Here is a 22865-nt window from a genome sequence, read left to right on the forward strand (position 1 = left end):
ACTAAATTTAGGCTAATAATAAAGAAGAAAAGAACAGACAACTACTTGTTTGTAGAGCTAGTTTGTGTTGTGTAAGGAAAAGAAAACAGAGAAAGAATTCATCGAAATACTAATTTGTCGTTCTTAAAGGACGTTAAGAACTCCGTAATTACTTTCAGAAAACGCTGATTGATAACGGTTTATATTTTGTATATGATGCAATAAATCCAATATCAGAATTTTAGGTCAGGCGCGATGACTCTACATTACCCATTGTGGTCGAAAGACGGGACATATGGCTTCCCGTCTTTCTGGAAGACAAAAAAAGGTTTCATTGTTGTCTTAATTAAAAGAAGCCTTAGAACAAAACGATTGCTTGTACCGAAGTGAATTGCTGTTGAGGGAGGACTGACGAAAAGTTGGAGTTAGACAAGAATTGCGTGGCAGCCTTTTCCTTTAATCATTGAACAGTTCATTTTGCTTCTGGAGAAGCCAGCGATACAACAGTTGACAGCGCTTCCAATTTAGTGCAACTAAATCAAATCAAATCATGGGGAATAACAAAACTAACAGCTCTGTTTGTAGCAAAAGTGCGGGTTCTATTTCCGCATCTTTTTCATTCGCACAGAGCATTGTATTGATATGCTATATGCACTTTCCATCAAATTACGACAAGAAAGTTTTGGTCTTGTTGTTGGATACAGGATAGTTCTTTTCGGTAATTAAATTTTCAACTTCTAATGGCGACGTGGTCGTAGTCTTTCTTTGTGCCAGCGTTTCCGTCTGCCCTCCCACTATGACTAAAAGTTTATATTTTGGAAAAACGAGGCGCCTTCACTTAGAGCCACGCTCTCTTGTGAACTATAGCTGAGCGCCCGTTTCTAAAGCAAGTTACGTCTATATTGTTGTAAAAGCTTGTGCTTGTGCCAAAAACGTTTTTGTGAAACGCAGCCTTTATAATTTGATATTGCACGTAAAATAAGGAGGAGGAGAGAGAAATGGTGTTTCTAGCTGCAGGCCAGCATAGCCTTACAAGCACTTCGAGCTATGGGGAGTAAAATTTTGTATTAGTTGGAACTGGTATGGGAACAGCATAGGCGTAAAACATACAAAGGACACGGGGGATACACAGGATAGGTGCTCGCGTTACATTTTTCTCCTCTGTGTTTTTGCTTTTGTGGGCAATTAAAACATGAATAAATAACGGAAACGTCATTGAAACTTAAGCTCTCTTTGTGAACATCTTCAAAAACAGGCATAAGATTTTACTTTATTTTTATGCACAGCCAAGATAAGGATACGTTGAGGTGCACTGCAAGCATGCTGAACTGTCAAACAACGTTTGCAAAACAGTCACTTTCGTCATTTGAAATTACAAGTCTTTGAAGCTTGTCGTCTCTCAATCATTATTCTACTAAACTAATGGCGCTGCGCAATGCTTAACACTGCATTTCAGAAAACGTATAAAATACATTCCCCAGCACTGGAATACCCAACGCTGTACTACACCAGCTTGCGTTTGAAGAACGTTTGAATTGCATTAAAGCTTACCGGGACTATTACATGGTAGCCCGATAATTCTCAATTTGGCCCTCTGGCGTACCGTAGTGGCTGTTGCGTTACACTGCTGAGCTCGGGGTCAGGGGTTTATCCCGACATCTCGCCGGCCACATTCAGATGGGAACGAAATGCCAAAACGCTCGCGTGCCTTGATTCAGGTGCGCGTTAAATACCTTCGGGTGGTCAGAATTAACCCGGAAGTATGCGGAATGCCTCATGTTTAAATTTTGGTTTTGTCACGTAAAACACAAGAATATATTTTTGGTTTAGTCGTTCTCGATGTATTGTAAATTAGAGTACCGATGCCAATGTGGTAATACTCAAGCAAGCACGCCGCACCACCGCACTCCTCACCTCCCCCCCTCCCCCCCCATCCAACACACACAGGCACACACACTCAAGACACAGGGTGTCATTAAGCATCTCGTACCGACAGCGACCTCCATTTTTGCACGGTTTGTCCGACGTGCAAAAGTGGGGGACCTCTAGCGCTGTGTCGTCCGCTCCGAAATATTCTGAAATCACGTGCACGCCGTTCCGGGCTCTCCTTGCTGTGCCTGCTTTGGCACCGAATGACGCAGCAAGGGCGTCGCCATTTAGTTGTGTCCCCAATTGTTTCACTTGCACGATAAAGAAAAATAAAACAGCACACACCAGAGAATGCCTACAGAAACTATTTTGGCCTGACCACCGAGACGCACATGCGACAACGAAACTATGCGTATACCGCCGCGCCACGCCGCGCACATTCACTATGCTACTTCATTCAAGAAAGCACTTCATTCCTTCACTCCGAGTGTTGCCAGACGGCTACGGTTCAACTGCGTTACAAAAGAGTGAAATTCTAATTTTCTGCTGCACCGAACGTGCTCAAAGTTTAAAGCTTTGCTTTCAGACGTGTTCGATATAACATTCTATGCATAATTCAAGCCAGAAAGCTCATAGCGTCACATAATCTTGAAGTAATAGTTGAGTACGTAAGTGCAGCTTATGTGGAAAGTCGTCCTCCTTATCGTGTACGAGAAGGGCAAAACGCATAATTTAGCGTTTCTTTATGTGCTAACACACGTGTGAAGTTAACGATGATCAGAACGGCACGTACAGAATTTCGCCGTTCACCGCGTCTTTCCGCGTGAGGAAATCAAGACGAAATCCGAGATGCTGATCTAGAAGAGAGATCACCGGGAGCATTTGCATAGAATTTATGTAAGTAGGCCCCAGATGTAAATAAGGCGCTTTCATGCCGAATTGTATTTGGAGAGGGCTTTCGGTTGGAGCCCTCAGCTGTAAGCTGATCCAGAATTGAATGGGAAATTCGTATTGACATTTTTTTTTTAAACTTTCAAAGATTGATGTCATCTTTAACCTTCTGCTTTGTGTTTTTTCTTCTTTTCAATAATAGGGCTTCTAGCTGAGTAGTGTAACGCAGCCTTGTTGGCCATTGCTGAAAGTTCAGTGGCACGATTAATTGGAAATGCTCTGCATGTGAAATACTCTTCAGCCGATTATTTAGTGGCCAAGTATGGCCTGCCTATGCATCCACCAGCCTTGATGCAGTGTTGATTCTCTCTTTTCTATTCATTATTTCCCTTAGGCCCGTGTAGGGTAGCAAACCTTCCTTTCTTCCCTCTGGTTGCTGACGGATTTTTACGCATAACATGGTTCCTTCGGTGCCAGAATTTCATGCGCAGTTCCCTGTATTAATGCGATTAGCAATCTTTGGCGACGTCACGCAGCTTTTGCTGTGCGACTATCTGGGTACATTAACCTCTTAATCGACCGATTCAATAAATAAAAAAATTCTGGAACCATGTAATAACACTCAGAGAACCAACTAAAAATTCGAAAATGGATATAAGGGATGAAGGCGGTAACATCTTCGAAGAAAACTATGCGCCGCGATACAATAGAGAGGTTACTAGGGATAACTTCGTCATGAATTAAGTGTAGTTCAAGCTCAAACAGATCCAGTAATAACAGATTAACCCGAGAGGTCAAAATTTAGCACACAAAGCTTTTACTGGAAAAACGCAAAGGGCACTTAGGTATCCCTACGTGGATGAATGCGAAAGTATTGCGATGTCTTCCTGATGACGACTCGTTTTACGAAACGTAATGGTATTGTTTTCTTGTTGGCTTTTTATTACTTATCGCATCAAGTGCCTCGGCCTCGTTCGCATACATGCGTGGACCTCCAATGGAGCCGGGCACGACTACTGACTGAGACGTCGAAGGTTCGTTCAATGGAGCGCATGACAGTACTCACCAAAATCACTGCACCGAGTGCCAGTAGGCCAGTGCCGTCAGCGCCTTCGCTGAGAGCGGGGCAGTATGGGAACGCTGGCAGGGTGAGCGGCATCGGAGCCTGCTGTGCAAGACGGCGCCGACGAACGCGCGAGCAGTGGCACGGGAGCGTTCGCGCGGTTATGCGAGGGACGACGACGCCTCAGTAATAGGCGCCTATGAGCTGTGCTCTAAGAAAGAAAAAAAGAACATCTTTCCTATTCAAAGATGGTTGGATGCGAAGCTTTTCGCCAATGCAAACTGGGTCAAAGTCCAAAGCCAACGACCACGCAAAAACCCCCAAAAATGCTGTGCGACCCGATGCTATGCATATGTGATTTGATTGCTTGTCTGGGATTGTATTGTTTGAACATTAAAGTTGAATGAAGGCACATTTCGTTATGTTAGATAGCAGTTATTTTAGATTGCGTAGCCGTTGATTACACGCATACACTCACACTTTCACGGACGACTCTACATTTGCGTTCGCGTACGGCAGCCTCTCCTGCCGTATACGCTGCACCCGCGGCCTACTCATGGTGACGACCAGGAATGCATTGCGTGATGCGCGTAATACGGATACGCATATGAAGAACGTTATTAAAACGATCCCGAGAAGCGCCGCCCCTTAGGGTGACACCGCGGGCCGCTCCCACGTGGGGACAGTTAGGCCTAACCTAACTGCCGCAGCGCAGGCTCTCTGGACACCGCTAAGCTGACGATGGTATTCCGGGCTCTTCATAGCGCGTAATGCAATGCATACATATATACACACAGATATATATATATATATATATATATATATATATATATATATATATATATATATATATATATATAAACGAGAAGAAAGGGGGTTTAACCGAGAGGCCCAATTTTTATTAGTCACATCATGAGAAGCCAACAAACACTGACACTAAGGACAACATAGGGGAAATTACTGGTGCTTAATAAATGGAATGAGGAAACTATAAATTAATGGAAATTAAAGTGGATGAAAAAGCAACTTGCCGCAGGTGGGAACCGAACCCACAACCTTCGCATTTCGCGTGCGATGCTCTACCAACTGAGCTACCGCGGCGCTGTTTCCCCATCCACTTTCTTGGGTATTTATGTGTACTAGTAGAACCCTGGGAGTGTTAGCCAGCGCCACCACTCACAGACCGTGGCGGTGGACGTGGAACGTCCTTGTTGCCGCAGGCGTCACGAGAACGTGATCTTTTTGGGTGAAGGCAACTGGTCAATAAACCCACATATGCTACCTGAAGGCATCAATGTTGGACGATCAAAGAACGTTCCACGTCCGCCGCCAAGGTCTGTGAGTGGTGGCGCTGGCTAACACTCCCAGGGTTCTACTAGTACACATAAATACCCAAGAAAGTGGATGGGGAAACAGCGCCGCGGTTGCTCAATTGGTAGAGCATCGCACGCGAAATGCGAATGTTGTGGGTTCGGTTCCCACCTGCGGCAAGTTGTTTTTTCATCCACTTTAATTTCCATTAATTTATAGTTTCCTCATTCCATTTATTATGCACCAGTAATTTCCCCTATGTTGTCCTTGGTGTCAGTGTTTGTTGGCTTCTCATAATATATATATATATATATATATATATATATATATATATATATATATATATATGTAGTTTGTCTGGGTAGTGTGGCGTTCAAGCATGTTTCTTTAGGAATGGGGCTCTGATTTTTGTTTTCCAGATCCTAAGACGAACCCGTGTTCGCGCGCACTTGCGGTCTCCGATAAATCGGGAAGCTCAGTTAATCGTGACAAGGGTGGTGTCATGCCTAGCAGACACAACTTGCGTTTCCAGTGAACTGTGTGCGCATGCGCTAGTCTCGTTTCACGCCGTTATCAGGCACTAACCGGCCGGCCAGTCGACGCTGGCGTGGTACTGCGAATGTAAACTGTACTGTTCTACGTAGATATGTAAGTTGACCTTCCTGCTGTGCGTTTTCGGCGCTGCCGGACGAATCAGTGATACATAGAAAGTTTTGCTTTAACGTGTATTTCTACTTGATTAGATCGAGCAAGCTAGGTGACTATTTGCCACCGGGGGCCCCGTTGCATGCCAACAAGCTGATGCCAATAAATTATCATCATCAATAAGAAGAGCGAGAGAGAAGCGAAGCGGTGGTTCATGAACATGCCCATGCACGTCTCATGAACGCCGGCGTGCCTCCGGTTCAATCTGAATCTCGGAGGCAACGCAAAGGAGTTCGCGCAGTCATCGTGGCGGCGCCGCTTGATTGCGCAGCGTGTCTACGGGCAATTGCGAGAGAGGAGTCCCACTGGAGTACACGCATCACACATGACACGTTTCGGCGGTGGCGATTCGTTGTGTCGCTACATTGCTTCAATGCGAAAAGCATTAACGTCAACAGTGATCGTGAGATGGATTGCGCCGTAATTTTTCAAATAGTCACTCGTTCATAAAAATGCGTTTGATGCCAAAATGCGCGAACACTGCATGACACTAGGCAGAAATTTTACAAGTCGGTCGTGTACGACCATAAAACTGGTAGCTGAATCCTCTACGAATGTCAACCAAACTTGTCGGCAAGGCAGGAAAATTAACTTAAGGCAGGAAACTTAACGTAATTAACTAATTAATGTACTCGGCAGCGAGTCCGCCCACTTCAGCGATATCCCCACATCATACCTGCCTTAATACACGCGACACGCTGTTCCCGCCAACTTCTTGCTGGCCACGACTATATTTTGATACTCTTAGCGCTCTCATAAAGTAGGCAGTAATAATTCTGCAGGTCGCCTTCTGAGGAACACCTCCACAATTAGGAGTCTATAGCCTCTACTGCGTTCCATCTTTGCGATGTTTTACCTTCGCATGAAGCGGCTTTGTCTATACGGAAATGACTTTTTTTTTGCTAACAGGGATGTGTTATTTGTATGATCCATCAATAATTACCATCTCGTACGTGTGTCGCGAAAGTGGCTGGGTGAAGTAAAATAGGTGCTTCGCGCTCAGTAGATCGAGCAGCGGAGAAGGGAGGTTCACAGCTACCTGAAATTAGGGCTACCAGGCCCTGTGAAAAGAAGATCCCTAGAAAAAAAATCGAGGTTCATAGAAGATGCGATATCAAAATACACACGTCAGTTGCTTTCTGGGGGGCCACAAGCAAGCACGAAAATACATGGTTAGCTTGAGGGCACCACATTTAAAGAATTAAAATGACAATATTCTTCTGTAGTAAATGTCTGTGTCGTACAAGTTGTAACACTCCACGACAAGCGTGCACAGAACCAAAGCACGATGTCTTTATTCTTCTTCATGTTCTTCCCCCCGTTCCCACCAGATCTGTTCTTTGTCATCACGGCCCACTACACTCTCCCGGGTTTTGTTTCATCCATCCACTGTAAATAAGGGATGACGTTGGAAATGGCTGCTACTTCAATCGCACCCTTTTCCGTCGTGCAGCCGATGGTCTTGAGTACACCTCCTTTTGTAGCCAATTTCGCCACTTCAAACAGACCCGCAAGTTTTGTGTTAGCACTGCCGTATCCTTTCCGCACCATACCCACATCGCCTAATGCAATTGCGGGAATATTTTTGTGTGGTGACGTTTGTCAAATGCTCTTTTCATTGCTTCCCTGCGCTTCCTTTGCTGTTCTGAACTCTTCTTCGTTTCCTTCAAGTTAAGCATGTCTGTTATGAAGTACATCGTCCGCAGGTAAATAGGCAGGCTCCTTAAAGGCAGCGTATTGAGTTCTGCATCCGAGTGTGCTCGTATGAGATCTATTGTGGTGCGACACACCTGCTTTAGACAACACTTCCAGCCTCCTGGAAATTGCACGTGCACGTTCATCACGATAAAACAACACAGAAGAACTTGCGTAAGAGAACTTTTCGCTAGTATGCAAGACAGAAACTGCTCTGAAAAACCCAATTTATGGACCACATTGGAAGGGCCAAAATTATTTCTTCAAAACCCGCATGAGCTGTTCACCAAGCTGTTTTTATCACCGCTGAAATTTAGCACAGAAGACAACCGAGTAACTTTATTCTCGTAAACGAATGCGCAGTGCTTCGAAAGGTAAAGCGCTAAGAAGCGCTTTGCATGTCAACAGACTCCAAAAGGAGCCATAGGCTGAGGTGCAAAATAGTTCTCAAAATTTCAGCTGGCTTCGAACTTCGCCCGATGTAACTGTGCTTCCAACCCCATGCCAAACTTTAAAAGTCCGTCTCTCGGCACTTTCCAGAGAAATAAAAAACAATATTTTTGTCTGCGCAATAGAGAGGTTAAGAATATGGCATTCTTCAGGAAATATTTATGTTTAGCATCATAAAGGAAGCACGGCGTGTCCGCTGCAAGCGAGCGTCTATGGTAAACAGAACATTGGGTGCTTTCTTACATTTCACGCTAGAGAAACGAAAAGTGTAGAGAAAATACCTGGAACTCCATGGAAAAAAAACTGATATATAAAGGCTGGTTCTCATCTCATCGTTTGAACGCTAAGCTATTGAAGAGCGTAGACCTCACTCCTGGTGAGCTCGTGGAGAAGCAGCATCAGGAAAAAAGGAAGAAAGCTCGCCTTTGTGACCGGCATTGTGCTGCTCCTCCCAGCCTGGGGAGTTTTAACCTCGACGGAGATTGAATTCCCGTCCTCACAGATGGCAGATGCAGCGTCTTGCTGAATGGACGCCGCAGCTATCGATGTCTTGCTCTTGAGAGCGCCCCTCGGGCCTGTGCTTGATTCCCCGCACCACCTCCCCATCTGCGACCACTAAGATGCGAGACCTTCCTGGAGCAGCCGCAACACTTTTGTGCACAAGCTCTCCTTAGAGCATTTCTGGTGCAGTAGCTTCAATATACCGGTTTGTTCTTTATATAGTTCAAACAAACTTCTTTCCCCTTTAATCTCATGCGGCAAGCGCTGTACGGCCTACTCAAGTGAAATGCCTGTACCCGGCGACGTTACTTGCGCGACAAATTGGAATATTCGGGCGCCTAATTCAATAGATTCACAAATTAGTTTTATCTATTCACTCTATGGCACATTTTTCAACTGCGAAATCGAAGTCGAGCAGTAGTGAAAACATGTCTGCGAAATTTAGCAGAAATCCTAAATCCATAGCGCCATTTTCATAATATTCGTTCTCAATATCTGCTAAAAATACATTGGCGTAAAAGTTTATGCCACACTGCTTGGTGCACGATTTCGGGAAACTGTTAGCTCGAATGCCAACGTATTTCGGAGCACACTTTGAAGTCGGATATCACAGAAGTGGTGCTAATCTTACAATTACGCCAAGAAAATGGGACTTGAATTCTGCCCAGCTTCAGTTTCACCGTTGCAACATGTGCTCCAATGTGAATAATCTGTAATTTAATTTCCAGATCTTTTTAATGTGCTGCCGGGATAATTCAATTTCACAGGCTTGTAATTTCCGTCTCTGAACCGCTGAAGCCACCTGCACTGCTCGTCCAGCATTTGGAACCACGCATGAAAACTTCGCAACAAGCTTGACTGAGTTCCGTTGGCCAGCAATGTAAACGCTGCCTTTGAGAAATAGATTCTTGAGCCGTTTTTATAAGTTTTTACACGCTAAACAAGTGAGAAAACTATTTGAAAAGACCGCCAGAAGAGTACTGGCATAGAAAACTATAGAGAACATAGGGAACCAATGAAAATACCGTAAGACGCGTTAGCCATCCGGATAGCAGCAAACAATAGACCGGAGTGGTGGCCCCGACATCACCTGAGTTGCGCTTGTGCGCCCTTGTAAGCCGCGCTTTTGCCCAATAGTGTTGTAACACCTTTCTGACTAATATACACCAGAACACCGTGAATTCAAAGGGCGCCGCCATATTGATGAGTGCCGGTCGCGCCATCTATCCCAAGCGCCGCGAAGTAGCAGGCCTGGGCTGCCACGCCGGGAGATGCGACCCGGCGCGAAAGCGAAACTTGGGCTTTTTAGCTGGGCGGAAGGCGTGTTTCGCGTTTTTTCTAACCTGTCATTTTCGCTGTCTGGATTCAATCAAACTTCAAGACCTCATGCAAGTCCGCAATGGCCACACTGAGTGGTGTGCAGACTGCAGAAGCGAATACATCGGGTAGGTACGCTATTACGTTTGTACAAACCGCGCGCTATATGCTAGAACACGTGTGAGCTTTCTGGCACGTAACCTGTGAAGGAATTTACAGCACTGTGGTGGTGCCATATATTATTAAAGCACACAGAACACTGTCATCTGCACTTTCAGTTTGGTCTTGTTTGTCATGGTCTCTACTGGGTTGGCCGCGTTTGGCAACCAACTGGCGAGGTCGTTTGACTGCCTGGTTAGCAGACGCCTGCCCTTCACCACCTGCACATTGAAAACAAAATAGATGTTATAGTAAGAAGGGCTGTAGTTCTTTCCCATGCCATCACTGTTGCGAAGATATAAAGTCCTCTCAAAGTGAAAGAGAAAATACACCAGGCCAATTGTATCGTACAACCACTTAAGAGTTATAGGGGTATTACTCAGGCTCGCGCGTGCGCACCTGACCCTTCTCTGGATCGCACAGCGCCGGCGGAGCGGCAGTCGCTCCCTAGCACTTTCGCAGCAGCCCTAGCAGTCAGAGCTGTGACCCCTAACCCGCGGTTCGCAGTGAGTTGCGACCACGGCGGGTTCAGGCCAGTGGGGACAGGGTGAGTCTCGACCTAAGGTGTTTATTCACCTTGGTGTACACTGATTCCAACAGACAACAACAGCCACAACACATACAAATACAGCACAAAACACAACCGCAGCGGCGGAGAATTCCGCACGTCTGGGGTGAAACAAACCGCACAATGTGGGAGCCACAAAAGAGGCTGATAAGAGTTCAGCTCACCCAAAGTGGTTCCGCGCTCGGGCCCTGGGGCGGTGAGTCGCACACAAAGGCCGGGCGCAACAGGGGGGACGGCGTGCGGCGGCCTCAGCGGCGGATTTGAGATGCGGCCGTTCGCTAGCTCTTCCACCGTGAGACCCACGAAAATCCGTCGGACTCACCGAATCGTTGAGCAGATGGAAGGACGAAAAAGTCAGCCCTCCCGGTACGAATCGGCGAGACCTCCGGCCCCGCATGGTCTCCACAATCGATGACGACTGCAGCATTTTGGCGGCCACTTGACTCCTTTCCTCGTCCGCGCTTCGCAGCGAGGAACTTCGAAGCGGTGGTCCGATACGCTTACCACGCTACTTTTACTGAGGCAAGGTATGACAGAAAGAGTGAGAAGAGAATAGACGAATTCGGCACACAGATGATAGACATGGCTCGGTTGACAAAGCGCGTTCGCAACGCAGCCTCTGCAACGCAGCAGCCCGGACACTCGGCGGCCAGAGGCTGATTAGGCCCCTGGCCCCACGTTGGGCGCCATTTTGTGGTGTTCACCCGCGACGCTCACGGCGCGCCGGACGACCACCACCGCGGGTTCGAGCACTCCGATCCGCCACGCGTGCAGGGCACCGCGCGTCCGCGCCTACTCCAGCCCGCTCCGTGTGCCGACGCGCAGCTGCGCGCGTACGCGCCCCGCCGGCCCCACAGCTTAGGGGAAGGCGAGACCGCGCGCGCGCAGCAAGGGAGACCCTAGGCAAATCTCTCGAGAAGTCACAAAGAACATTTATTAACCTGGGAGTCAATACAAAGACACGTTTAACATAACACTGGCCGCTAACGGCGCACCGCGACAGGGAGAGAAACAAAGAACAAAGAACCCGAGTGGTAAGAATTTGCCTATCCTTCGGTCAGCGCCTGCCATCGTGCGCCCCACAGCAGAGAAAAGGGGAAATAGAGAGAAACGACAGACGAACAGACGGGGGCACGATCGACAGACGCTGCCTCAGGACATCGAGACGACGGAAGAGTGCGCGCACGCCCGCCGAGGCCGGGACCCCGACGAGCCGGAGTAACCATCGGCCGGCGGCGGACAAAGGGGGCCGCCGCCCGCAGAGAGGAACACGTACGCACCTTCCGACGCCCCGATGTGGTCTCTCCGGGCCCCGTCTTGCGCGCCCTTACCCGGAGTGCACGCAAGCAGGGCCCGAATCCCGCCAAAATCTTAGCCAATGGGGAAAGCCTGTTGACCTTCCCGTGGGCGGGATGACAGCAGAGTGACAGTGTTTTATGACCTGCTGCCACCCCGTCCAGGCAAGGGGGAGAGGGACACGGAGCCCCCGGCAACACAACGCAACGGCTTTACACAACCACCGCGAGAACCGGAAACCCCACAGAGTACAACATTCAGAACAAAAGCCTACAGCACTCGAACAAGCAGCATATGATGCTAAACCTGCACTCATTGGAAAATGAGGTACTACAGTAGCTATAATGTTCAACTACATGTGCAGTCAAAGCCCGTATAACAGGGCGAGCATGACAGATGCAGGTGTTGTACAGTTGCACAAATTATGACAGGGCACGTAAAATTACCATCCCTACTTAAAGCTGCATCATCAGGACCCCTTTGGTACAAGACAACAACCGCACCTGCATTCCAAGAAATTAGCCCCACCAACTGCAGCTACCTGTTACCAGACCTGTTACGCTTGTGCGAGGCCATCGGATTGTTGGCGCTCCCTTAGAAAAGAAAACAGTAAAAAAAATACTAGTGAGAACGATCAGAATTTTGTTACAAAATACAAGAATAATTAAGCACCTTATTTTCCTCGCCATATGAACGGCAATATTTTGCGCTTTGCCCCGCATAACAGCCCGCACGCAGTTTAGAGCTCAGGAGGCTCAAATGAATTCGTTACGAATGACACCTGCAACACCAGCTCGTAAAGGTAGGTGCGCTGCAAGAACACCTTCGGCGGCGAGTAGTCGTCGTTTACGTTTTTGTGGACGCATGCTACGTGACGAGCAGACTTCGGTTTACTTTCATTAGCAATAACGCTCACCAGCAAGGCCTACAACTTGTCGTTCACGCTTAATGGTCATTCCGTGCACCAGCTGCAAGTATCGCTAACCGCAAACTCAACTGTTCCGCTTAACCGTCGGGAGCTCTGCCTGAATGAAAACACGAAAAGGCTTGCCTTTTTGTTATAGCCAAGGCGAAGCACCGGCGCGGGATTCTGCTCTAGTGGCTTGTTGCCCAGAAAGTGCTCGGAGCAAACCTGCGTGTTACACGTATTACGTTTGTAGGGCGCAAAGTTGAACGTGGCACCAAAATATACACAGATCGAATACTCACTCGTGCATTTTCACTGGGTTGATAGTTCTTCCTATTCACTGCAGCTATCCACCGGTGGCGCAGCTTGGCATTCTTCGTTGCGGATGGAAATCGGCGCAGGATGAAAACACCGCACCGGCACGAATCCCAACGTGTGTTGTGCTCTTCGCAAACAGCGCTAAGCAACCTGCTCCTTTTCCTCTGGTTGTTTTGGCATCCAAACACGACGCAATGATGCCCAGATGACTTCTTCTGCTTTGGATCCGTGTGAACGGGCACATTTCCGCACTTTGGAGCCCTAGAGCTGGCGCTTGCCATGTCTACTGGTCGCCGGCGAACACACTTTGGCAGCCCAGTACAAAACAGCGCCGGTCGACCGGGCAACCCGGGTGCGAGAGTATGCGTTCGGTTAGTCTGGGTGCGAGACTAGCGTGTTCTGGTCTATAGCACCCTCGTATATTAGTCGTATACTGATCTATGCTACTACAAGTCATCCCACCCAGTTGAAAAACGCAACAGGAAATTTTAAGAGTCTGTCGTATTTTGGGACGTTGTTTCTGTAGTTCTGTTGCCTGTAGTTCTGTTGCCTGTAGTTCTGTTGCCTGTAGTTCTGTTGCCTGTAGTCCTGTTGCCTGTAGTTCTGTTGCCTGTAGTTCTGTTGCCTGTAGTTCTGTTGTCTGTAGTGTGACGTCCTGTAGTAGAAAGTTGTGTAGTTCTTGATCAATATTTAATTAAAAATTGACAGAGACGTCCGTAAGGTTATGTAAATTTGTTAGTACAAAAAAGAAAAACATAAAAGTAAAAAAAATTAAAAGAAAACGTCCCCGCCTAGGATTCGAACATGCGACCTCACGCTTGCGAGCCCGGCATCTTACCACTGCACCACCCCTGACATTTTTTTTTCTTTATTGCATGGGATTATCGTTACTGTCAAACCGCTACAGTTACATCGCATATGATCATACAAGAGAAACAAATTCACAGAAAGTATACATTCCAATGGCAGTTCAAAATTCTGGCAAACAAACACAAGCGTCCAGGTGTGAAATCCATTCAGGGACGGGATCATATGTAAGCACCACACTCCGGACTTGAGCAGTCTCTTCACGGAAGATAGACCTTGTCGAGCGAGGTGGCTCGGCATGTCTGTCGATCATTCGACTTCTCCATAATGAATAAAGTCCTAATAACATAAACAAATCATATGGTGTATTACTGGCTGTCTTTTTGAAAGGAAGGAACCGGATACCATAACATGTGAGAGGAAAGTCTTTTTTGATAGTTGACATGCTTTTCGAGTGTACGTTTTGGCCATGTGAACAGTACGACGTGCCGATGCGCTGATGTTTACATTTGCATTTTGAGAGCCAAGATCCGCTATCACTCCACCGCGTCAAGTGCCGCATCTCTAGAAGAGCAAGAGTGTTCGTACCATCGATAGGTACATCTTGCAGTGCTAGAACATCGATTTTGATGTACGATATCCTTATTAAATAAGAAATTCAGAAATAGACAACGTTGACTTTTAGGGTTATTACTGCTAGTTTCGACAGTTGTCTCTCGTTCTTTACACTTTTGAGCGCGCATAAAATTCGTGTGTTCAATGCAAAATAGCTACATGAACATTGGTGGATGAGAGTTCTTTCTGACAGCATACTGGCTTCTCACGGCAGCACTGTACCAGATTAATGAGACCCGAGCGAGACAGCTTTTCACGCAACTTTGTGGAACAACCCAAATCTTCTTTTCCGCTTCGCATAAGCTTGTGAAATATTCCTGGGAAATTAACTAATGTGTCAGTGTAACAGCACATGTAAGTCCACAGGCCTGTGTGCCACATCTTACCAAAAAAAAAAAAACGGATACGCAGCCATTCCCGCAGATGGTATGATTTTGATCAGCGGCCGATTTTGAGGAGGCCGGTAGGGCGTTGCTGGTGCCGCGTCGTCACGGCACAATTATAACTATTCGCCACGTCGACTTTATTACCGGTGTCGGTGCCATCAGCATTGCCGGCTTCAGAGAAGCGCGATTGAATACCGCGCAAGAGAAAAGTACAGTGTACACCACCGATGCGAAAACATACAATTTTAAAGGACCGCGACGGAAAGCGCTTCTGTTGCGACTTCGGAACTCTTGGCCGTCGCGACCGAATGTTTCTTCCGCGACGTCAGAGTTGGTGTCGTAACGTCGGAGTCGCTGTCAGGATATAAAGCTTTTGTTCCGACTTCAGAACTCTTGTTGTCGCGACAGAATGCTTCTGCTGCGAAATCAGAATTTCTGCCGTAATGTCAGAAATGTCTCCCAATTAAGAAATGTCAACAATTTCTGTCGTACAACAGAATTTCTGTAGTTGCGACAGGAATTCCTTTTGTCTTTTTCAACAAGGCACTACAGAAGCTTGTCGCATCACACAGTTTCAGTGCACTTCTGTTGTCATCATTGGGTACATGTTGCGGCGATAGGTTTCCGTTGTGGAACAGTTCTCTGTAGTACAACAGAAGTTTGTCCATTACTTCCGGAACACTTCTGTTATGACAACTGGGGGCCTGTTGCAATGATAGGTTTCTGTCGTACAACAACATTTTTCTGTAGTACAACAGAAGTTGGTCGCATTACTTCAGGAACACTTCTGTTGTGACAATTGGGGGCCTGTTGCCACAATAGGTTTCTGTAGTATTTCAACAGCTCTCTGTAGCACTACAGAAGTTTTTCGGGTTACTTCAGGAACACTTCTGTTGGGACAACAGGGTGCCTGTAGTGATGACAATTTTTTCTGTAGTACTACAAAAATCTGTTGTAGAGCTTCACCTTTCCGTTGTAACAACAGACATACGACAGACTGTACTTCTGTAGTAGCAACAACAAATGTCTGTTGTACATCAGAAAAGTCTGTCGCTCCATCAGGAATCTGTAGTTACTACAGAAAAATCCTGTTGTACAACAGAAATTTCTGTAGTACTACAAAAATCTGTTGTAGAGCTTCAGCTTTCTGTTGTAACAACAGACATACGACAGACTGTACTTCTGTAGTAGCAACAACAAATGTCTGTTGTACATCAGAAAAGTCTGTCGCTCCATCAGGAATCTGTAGTTACTACAGAAAAATCCTGTTGTACAACAGAAATTTCTGTAGTACTGAACACAACCTCTGTTGTCATTTTCAACTGGGAAAATTTCAGGAAAGTTAAAAATGATCAACCCATATATAACGTCAAATATATTTGCCGATATACTGAGCGACTGGCAGGCAACATGAATCACTGATGGATAGTTGGGTGGACAGGGGACAAGCAAGCAAGAAAGAAAACATGATTCTAGGGCGATTAATATACACATACAAGGGAGGAACACACATAGACACACAGGGCGCCATGTGTGTCTGTGTGTTCCCGCGCTGCTGCCGAATCTGTTCACCGTAAGGTGAAGAACCGCTTGTCGAGTTCTGAGTCTGCCGTTACCACAACAGATGCCACTACACCTGAGGTTAGCCGTACACGCAGAAAATTATCCACAACCTTAAGAAGGTGGAAGCTAGATACGGCGACCATGTTTTCTTTCCCGCTCCCAATGAACTAGCGCAGTTATGTGCTCGTACCACGAGTACTGAGATACACGGGTGCACGAAGAAGCAGGCTACGCGATTTGTGCGTTGCGCTATTGGTGTAGTATACGAGATTCCTCTCAGCTGCAGAACGTCGTGCCAATCGCGCCAAATTGCCAAAGGAGAAATTTTATTAAGCGAGAAACCATGGGACGGAATGGAATTTCAAATGTACAGTTGGTGACAATCGTTGGAGAGCCGTCACTCTCCTCGACAGAACGTTTGGAGTTCCGGTTTGTGTGCGCTACTCTCATGTGCACATCAGAAAAATGGCCGGCTGAATGTCCGTTTTCAGTACTCTTACTTCTCAAGACAGCGCGTGCAGCGAAGTGTTGGCGTTTAGAGTTTCTCCACTGACTGTAGGTAAACAGCGCAAGGATGTCGAGTTGAATCTGAAAGCAGTGCCTTGCAATCGTTATACTATGTATAAAACCGTAAAAAAGCGACCGCACACTTTAGATGTGCACGTGAGAACTCACTTGTCTTGGTCCTTACCTCCGTGAATGTCTGTAACGCACAGCAGTAGCAAGGAGAGAGAGAGAGAGAGAGAGAGAGAGAGAGAGAGAGAGAGAGAGATGCTGTCTTTGATGAAAGCTGGAGACATTGGCTTTCTGACAGCCCGGTTATTCTGTACTGAAGTTGTTGGATGTAATGTACATATACACGGTGATCAAACACAAACAGCACACAAGCACACAAATGGCCTATAGACTTTAGACTTGCACACACTCGCACCAATAATTAAGTCTCATTAAAGCTCGCAGTTCACAAAAACGTTGGAAACGCTTTCGCAGGGTTGTCTGGTTTCGGCTTACCCAAGAATGACGCACAATAGACGACCGTGAACCCTTGCAATATCGGCGCTGCGTGCTCTCTACGAAGCGCATTCTTGATTTCGTACCATTACGCGTTTCAAGGACATTTTTTTTTGTAGAGTTCAAAGCGGCTAAAATACATGTGAATGCGAGGAAACGCGTAAAAATAATCACGTGGCGTGAAACGCGATGGCGGATTCTTTTATTATCAGTTTTGCGGAGGAACATCACTGCTGTTGACGAGAGTGCCCCATTCTGAAAGTTTCCGCTTTCCCATCAGGGACAGAGAGAAGCTTGTCAGGCTTCAACGCAGTCTTGTTCTTCCATTTTGCTGTTCTCGTGCTCCTCTTTATTTCCCACGGCAGCCCTTAGCCGCTCATCTAATCGTTTGGACCAAGAGAAACACTGATGGTTCCGGAAGTGTGCCACCTGGACATGGCATTTCAGCTTTCGCTTGCCCCTCATTGTCCGGTTGCTCTGCCGAGGGCCAAGTATAATGAGAGCCATCTCCCGAACGTCATCCACAACCTTCTTTTTATGACACGAGTATTTCTCTTTTTAACAGAAGTGTGTTCTTCCTTTGTTTTTCCTTACCTCTTTGTAAATAAAGCTTCCTTTCGCGAAGAAGGAAAAGGTTCGTAGTCAGAGGAAACGCGCTCTCACAGGTAACCGTACCAATTGTTTTGCTTTTTGTGTGGGCTGTACATCTTTTAAATGATTGTAATGTTTGCACGATTGCCAGCAGATGCTTTATTCATTTTTCGGTAAACTGTTACTCAAGGTAACAGTTTAGTCGTCCATCATCACAAATATAAAGAACACTCCTACTTCTGCTTTTATGCTCATTTAACACGAGAAGCAGGTTTAGTCTGCTGGTATCAATACATTTCATAACCTGCGCTGGCGTGGTGGCACCAAAGTTTGTAAGCTGAAAAATACATTGACTCAAATGACAAAGGCTGTGCTAATCATGCGGAGCATCGAGCTCGGTGTCTCTGGCTGCCATGAAAGAAAGCCACCAAATGAATCTGAGTTCGCCTTTTTAGAATTGATGTCACTTGGGATGACTTCGTTGTACATTCGTATTGTGCCTGTATTGAACACAGAACAGGACACAGGCAGAAGCGCGAACGAACGACTGCTTTATTTTACGTGAGAGCTGTATATGGCTAGGGTACCATAGAATTTTCGTGCCCGTACACAAAAACTATTATCACCAATGGATCATACCCCCGTAAGAACTCACACCGGTATTAGCAGCCATAAAATGCACCTCTGTGAATGTAGCACCTGCCTACGGGGCTATGAGCCCCGTAAGGCAGAGCACTGATAAAAACACTCATAAAGGTTAAGCGAACAGTGCTTACATTGTTTCGAATCAATCATACAACATACAGGACAGCATGTCAAAAACTGTCATCATCAATAGCTCCCGTAAGTAAGCAAATATGTAATGATTCATAGCCCCGTAAGGCTCATGGCTGCTCAGATTGCGTGGGTTAGTTGTGAGGGCACTACAACTGTGGTCGTTGTCGGTGATTTCAATATGGATGTGTCGGGACGGAAAAAGGAGTGGTTTACGCGTTTCCTGTTGCAGACATATCGCTTGCGTTGCCAGACCGGTACAACCGACCACCCAGCGGCATACGTGCATCGATTGGACAGACAGACAGACAGACAGACAGACAGACAGACAGACAGACAGACAGACAGACAGACAGACAGACAGACAGACAGACAGACAGACAGACAGACAGACAGACAGACAGACAGACAGACAGACAGACAGACAGACAGACAGACAGACAGACAGACAGACAGACAGACAGACAGACAGACAGACAGACAGACAGACAGACAGACAGACAGACAGACAGACAGACAGACAGACAGACAGACAGACAGACAGACAGACAGACAGACAGACAGACAGACAGACAGACAGACAGACAGACAGACAGACAGACAGACAGACAGACAGACAGACAGACAGACAGACAGACAGACAGACAGACAGACAGACAGACAGACAGACAGACAGACAGACAGACAGACAGACAGACAGACAGACAGACAGACAGACAGACAGACAGACAGACAGACAGACAGACAGACAGACAGACAGACAGACAGACAGACAGACAGACAGACAGACAGACAGACAGACAGACAGACAGACAGACAGACAGACAGACAGACAGACAGACAGACAGACAGACAGACAGACAGACAGACAGACAGACAGACAGACAGACAGACAGACAGACAGACAGACAGACAGACAGACAGACAGACAGACAGACAGACAGACAGACAGACAGACAGACAGACAGACAGACAGACAGACAGACAGACAGACAGACAGACAGACAGACAGACAGACAGACAGACAGACAGACAGACAGACAGACAGACAGACAGACAGACAGACAGACAGACAGACAGACAGACAGACAGACAGACAGACAGACAGACAGACAGACAGACAGACAGACAGACAGACAGACAGACAGACAGACAGACAGACAGACAGACAGACAGACAGACAGACAGACAGACAGACAGACAGACAGACAGACAGACAGACAGACAGACAGACAGACAGACAGACAGACAGACAGACAGACAGACAGACAGACAGACAGACAGACAGACAGACAGACAGACAGACAGACAGACAGACAGACAGACAGACAGACAGACAGACAGACAGACAGACAGACAGACAGACAGACAGACAGACAGACAGACAGACAGACAGACAGACAGACAGACAGACAGACAGACAGACAGACAGACAGACAGACAGACAGACAGACAGACAGACAGACAGACAGACAGACAGACAGACAGACAGACAGACAGACAGACAGACAGACAGACAGACAGACAGACAGACAGACAGACAGACAGACAGACAGACAGACAGACAGACAGACAGACAGACAGACAGACAGACAGACAGACAGACAGACAGACAGACAGACAGACAGACAGACAGACAGACAGACAGACAGACAGACAGACAGACAGACAGACAGACAGACAGACAGACAGACAGACAGACAGACAGACAGACAGACAGACAGACAGACAGACAGACAGACAGACAGACAGACAGACAGACAGACAGACAGACAGACAGACAGACAGACAGACAGACAGACAGACAGACAGACAGACAGACAGACAGACAGACAGACAGACAGACAGACAGACAGACAGACAGACAGACAGACAGACAGACAGACAGACAGACAGACAGACAGACAGACAGACAGACAGACAGACAGACAGACAGACAGACAGACAGACAGACAGACAGACAGACAGAGACGGACGGACGGACGGACGGACGGACAAGAAACTTTAATTGGTCCTAAGGGACTACCGTGTCGTAGTCGCGGGCCGCACCTGCGCCGGGGGCGGAAGACCGTGATCTTCAGCCCTGTCGCAGGCCCTTTGGACAGCCCGAAGCTGGACTTGAAGGTCGTTGCTCTTGACGGCTTCATCCCAGTCTTCTTGCCGGTTTAAAGGCGAGTGGCGCAAAGCAGAACGTTGCCACAGCATGTGGTTCAAGGTCGACCGCTCCTCGTCGCAGTCTGGGCAGCGGGGATCCACACCTGGAGTGTAGAGGCTCAGCCTCGAGCGAGACGGAAAGGAGCCCGTCTGCAGCATTCTCAGCACCGAGGCCTGGGGTCTGCATGATCGAAGAATGTGCCTGCAGTTGCGACTATGCCGATCAATGTATATCATCGCGACCACAAAGCCATTGTGACCGCCGTTACTAAGTCACAATGAGTAATGCAATAAAGTATTTACCATAAGTTTTCTTACCATGTTGTTTATAGCTCCGCTGATCATCCACCTTCGCAAGGTGGAACTGCCTTTAATTTTTCGAAAAAGGTTTGTCTATTATTCGGTTAAGCAACGCTAATGTTTCCCAGATGAAACAATGGTTAGTCTGCACTTCTGCCCGTCTTTTGTTCGGTTTTTGTGTTTAAAAACAGCGCAGTAAGAAAACAAAGGAAGTCCGTCTTTGTTGGCAGAATGTCAGGTGTTAAAAGAGACATGTGCGCATAGCAAGGATTCATTCATGTCGATTTCGTTGCCCTCGGTGGATTAGACCCCAGTTTTCACATAAGCAACATAATGTTCTGGAGAAAATGGTACCATTACGAGCAGATTTGTGCGAAGGTGCATAGGAACCAGCGTTGCGTCGTGGATTAGCGCTTTGTTGCAGTTATATCGTTGTTCAACAACTCAAGGAACTACGCTTTATGGAGAAATGAATTTGTATACAGCCCTCGTTCTTTATGCAACGGAGAATTTTTTTAACGCTGTTTTCAAAAATACACTCCCACGTGTGTTGAGAAAAGCCATCAAGTTACAATCTCATCTTCCTAGTTTAGGGCAACTTGGGCATCTCATATTTCGACACTGCGTCATCGAGACGTGGAATAACAGGAAATTAACGTTTGTGTCGATAACGAGAGGGTCACAGAGAGAGCGCCAGGTCCTGTGCTGGTGCAAGCTCTATCTCCCCAAATGCAGCACTCGTGTGTCCCCAGCACGCACTCACTAGACAAAGCAAAGGACCATTCGCACAAGGAAAGGGCGCCCGCCCAAATACGCGCCGGAAAGCCTCCACTGAAAAAGGGATGAAGCAAAGCCTTCAGTCGGAAACGCAACACCGCCTTTCTTGGCGTTAATTACGGCTCCAGAGGACGTCCTCAGGCTCTCCCGCTCCTTCTCGCCCTGGTGGGATGAAGGCTTCGCCAGAACTTATCGCCTACGTGTTTTCCATACGCGACCGAGCATGCCTCTCCGAGTCGTAGCAGACAGTTTCCCTCGCTGTTCGTTGTTCTTAGCACGCCCTCAATTAAGGCGTGCTAACAGGCACGCGGGTGGCCTGTCCTCGTCAGCCGGGGGCGCTTTTCTCCGCTATAGAGCGGTTTTCTTTGTTTTTAATCTGTGGCAGAAGTACTGCATGTTTTGAGAAAACTACGAGAATATTTCCTGCATTGTTTTTGCTAGCCATTCTGTCGATCCTCGAAGTCGTTTTGTCGCTCTCAATGTTAATGTGAAAGTCCTACTTGTCTTCACTTGTGTGCGCAAATAGCAAGTAGTTTGTACTTTTTTTTACTTCGTTACATGCAATGTGCGCTTTCGTGATCGGGAGACGGTTTTGAAGCCTTGCAGCCGGCTGCTTGCTTTGACTTGATTGCCTTCTGCATTATGGAGCATAAAGGACCTGAAAGTCACAGCATACGGTTTTCTCCTTTGGTAAAGGACACTTATGGAGATAGTGGTTTTATATATGCAATGACCCATCACAATATGGCTACTATAAGGTTGTTTTGCCGTGCAGGATAAGGATGTTTTTTCACTTTGCTTAAATCGACTCTCCTATCTGGTAGCGAATCATACGCACATTGAAGTAAATTCAATAAA

General features: G+C 47.0%; 1 long non-coding RNA gene and 1 other non-coding gene across 2 annotated transcripts in view; one reads left to right on the forward strand and one right to left on the reverse strand.

Moving 5' to 3' along the window:
• LOC135915778 (uncharacterized) overlaps window positions 1-22865 on the forward strand; it is a 500939-nt gene that overhangs the window by 219961 nt on the left and 258113 nt on the right. The gene's annotated exons all lie outside the window — the stretch shown is intronic.
• TRNAS-CGA (transfer RNA serine (anticodon CGA)) lies at window positions 4831-4903 on the reverse strand. Its single transcript has one exon. It is a non-coding gene; the product is annotated as a tRNA-Ser (tRNA).

This window comes from Dermacentor albipictus, chromosome 4 (genome assembly GCF_038994185.2).
Source record: "Dermacentor albipictus isolate Rhodes 1998 colony chromosome 4, USDA_Dalb.pri_finalv2, whole genome shotgun sequence".
NCBI lineage: Eukaryota > Metazoa > Arthropoda > Arachnida > Ixodida > Ixodidae > Dermacentor > Dermacentor albipictus.